The sequence below is a fragment of the Pollicipes pollicipes genome, unplaced genomic scaffold (assembly GCF_011947565.3).
Source record: "Pollicipes pollicipes isolate AB1234 unplaced genomic scaffold, Ppol_2.1 Scaffold_6686;HRSCAF=7923_pilon_pilon_pilon, whole genome shotgun sequence".
Taxonomy (NCBI): Eukaryota; Metazoa; Arthropoda; class Thecostraca; order Pollicipedomorpha; family Pollicipedidae; genus Pollicipes; species Pollicipes pollicipes.
Window position 1 is genome coordinate 22,419,988 of NW_023596921.1, and position 3,508 is coordinate 22,423,495.

Sequence of the window (3,508 nt, forward strand, 5' to 3'; positions counted from 1 at the left end):
GACCTAGTGTTTGCGGCACGGGCGTAGAAGCGTTTGAAAAAGAAGGAGAACCGAATACCTTTTAGACAGATTCTTACGATGCATTACTGTAATTTTTTCTTCGCTTTTTCTTGAATGATCATAAGGTTAATGTCAGAATTTAACCATTAGAATTTCACGCCCATTTACTCCTCGCACTAAACGCGGGAGAGCAGTGTGGTTTCCTGTCTTCCCTCGCCGACTCATGCGTCTATGGCTTGTGATCAAAACAACATGTGTGTTTGTCTGAAAATAGCTGACATAAACAACGAAAATCGTACGCTCCTGGTTCTTCGGCAACATGTGTTCTAATGTTGAAAGGAACCCACTTCCAACAAGCCAGGAGACGGTGGTGAGACGCCGGCATTAGTTGGGATATACCGTGAGATTGATTGACGGTTCGGGTAGGGTTCATGGTTGCGAGTAAGCAAGGATAAACAAAGCTTAAGATTAAAAACCTTAGGCGCTTAAAGACAGAAAATCTTCCGATTCTGTATGGACTCGCGCGATACAATCAAGAGGTTTCAAGGAAATAAATCATTCCAGCTCCCGCATTTGAACACCGGATGCGCGATATTTTGCGAAGGCCTGCTCGAAGACAAGCGGCTAATGTACCCGGCATGTGCGCTTTTACGCTCGGTAGGAGCCACCGAAACCCCTCGGTGTAATCTCCGTGATTTGGGCAGACCTTAGCACGGTGCTGGGTATCGGGCGTTAGGATGCAGGACGTGCACGACTGCAATGATGTCCTTAGTGCGCTTATTTCCAGCCTTGTGCTGTGAGCGGGCCGTCCGAAACCCATCTGTGCACCCGTCTGTGTTACGAATATCCCTCAGCATGGTGCCGTGTATGGGGTGTGGGATGGGGAAGCTTGAATGACTGCTTGTTGAAATATCTCTCCATTGCAGACCACTACAGACTGTCAATGCACGGACAGTCTGTAAAGGTTTGGAACATATTATCTTCCACGTGCCTGAGGTTTTTGGATCTTAGTTTTGCCTAAACTTGCTCACTCATGGATAGAGAGCTCTTTGAATCCCGCGTGTTAATGTTACGAGCAAGACAGCATGTCAGATGAGGCTCATGTGAGCTATGAAAATTTCTAGAAACTGAGCGACCCCGCCCGAACAGGCCATCACGCCCTCCTAATTCGTGTGGTACATAAGTCGTTCGGCATTCGCATGCAAACTGTTGGAGCGGTCCTTTCTTCTCCACTATTGTAACACCGCCACTGTGTGGCCTCCCCATTCGCTTAACATGAAAAATATAGCATCAATTTCCGAAAAAGCTGGACAACATGGATCGAAGCCAAGTCCAAATGCCGACGGCCCGGCGTTGCGGCGGCATCAGACAAAAACTTTCCGAGCACCGAAACAACAGACCGTCATACTGGCGATCGTGCGAGCACCGAACAACAGACCGTCATACTGGCGACGGTGCGAGCACCGAACAACAGACCATCATACTGGCGACGGTGCGAGCGCCAAACAACAGACCATGACCATCATACTGACGACGGTGCGAGCACCAAACAACAGACCATGACCATCATACTGACGACGGTGCGAGCACCAAACAACAGACCATGACCATCATACTGGCGACGGTGCGAGCACCAAACAACAGACCATGACCATCATACTGGCGACGGTGCGAGCACCAAACAACAGACCATGACCATCATACTGGTGACGGTGCGAGCACCAAACAACAGACCATGACCATCATACTGGCGACGGTGCGAGCACCAAACAACAGACCATGACCATCATACTGACGACGGTGTGAGCACCAAACAACAGACCATGACCATCATACTGACGACGGTGCGAGCACCAAACAACAGACCATCATCCTGGTGACGGTGCGAGCACCGAACAACAGACCATCATACTGGCGACGGTGCAACATGCCATCCGAAACAACATGCCATCATACAACATGCGAGCACCGAAACAACATGCCATCATACTGGCGACGGTGCGAGCGCCAAACAACAGACCATGACCATCATACTGGCGACGGTGCGAGCACCAAACAACAGACCATGACCATCATACTGACGACGGTGCGAGCACCAAACAACAGACCATGACCATCATACTGGCGACGGTGCGAGCACCAAACAACAGACCATGACCACCATACTGGCGACGGTGCGAGCACCAAACAACAGACCATGACCATCATACTGACGACGGTGCGAGCACCAAACAACAGACCATGACCATCATACTGGCGACGGTGCGAGCACCAAACAACAGACCATGACCATCATACTGGCAACGGTGCGAGCACCAAACAACAGACCATGACCATCATACTGACGACGGTGCGAGCACCAAACAACAGACCATGACCATCATACTGGCGACGGTGCGAGCACCAAACAACAGACCATGACCATCATACTGACGACGGTGCGAGCACCAAACAACAGACCATCATCCTGGTGACGGTGCGAGCACCGAACAACAGACCATCATACTGGCGATGGTGCGAGCACCAAACAACAGACCATGACCATCATACTGACGACGGTGCGAGCACCAAACAACAGACCATGACCATCATACTGGCGGACGGTGCGAGCACCCAAACAACAGACCATGACCATCCTACTGACGACGGTGCGAGCACCAAACAACAGACCATCATCCTGGTGACGGTGCGAGCACCGAACAACAGACCATCATACTGGCGATGGTGCGAGCACCAAACAACAGACCATGACCATCATACTGACGACGGTGCGAGCACCAAACAACAGACCATGACCATCATACTGGCGACGGTGCGAGCACCAAACAACAGACCATGACCATCCTACTGACGACGGTGCGAGCACCAAACAACAGACCATCATCCTGGTGACGGTGCGAGCACCGAACAACAGACCATCATACTGGCGATGGTGCGAGCACCAAACAACAGACCATGACCATCATACTGGCGACGGTGCAACATGCCATCCGAAACAACATGCCATCATACAACATGCGAGCACCGAAACAACATGCCATCATACTGGCGACGGTGCGAGCACCAAACAACAGACCATGACCATCATACTGGCGATGGTGCGAGCGCCAAACAACAGACCATGACCATCATACTGACAACGGTGCGAGCACCAAACAACAGACCATGACCATCATACTGACGACGGTGCGAGCACCAAACAACAGACCATGACCATCCTACTGACGACGGTGCGAGCACCAAACAACAGACCATGACCATCATACTGACGACGGTGCGAGCACCAAACAACAGACCATGACCATCATACCGGCGATGGTGCGAGCGCCGAAACAACATGCCATCATACTGGCGACGGTGCGTCGGGCGATGTGTACAGACGATCGTGCGTCCTCGTGCGCATATGTCTCGGCCCACTTAGGAGCCTTTAAAAGGATTGACGTCAAATATCAGCAATAACAGTAGATGAAGACTCCAAACCAACTGCGCGTGGAAGCTACCGGTTACG

At 51.4% G+C, this 3,508-nt stretch overlaps 1 protein-coding gene across 1 annotated transcript in view; it reads left to right on the plus strand.

Annotated features, from left to right (window-relative positions):
- LOC119108067 (adenylate cyclase type 9) overlaps positions 1 to 3,508 on the plus strand; it is an 85,945-nt gene that overhangs the window by 64,742 nt on the left and 17,695 nt on the right. The gene's annotated exons all lie outside the window — the stretch shown is intronic.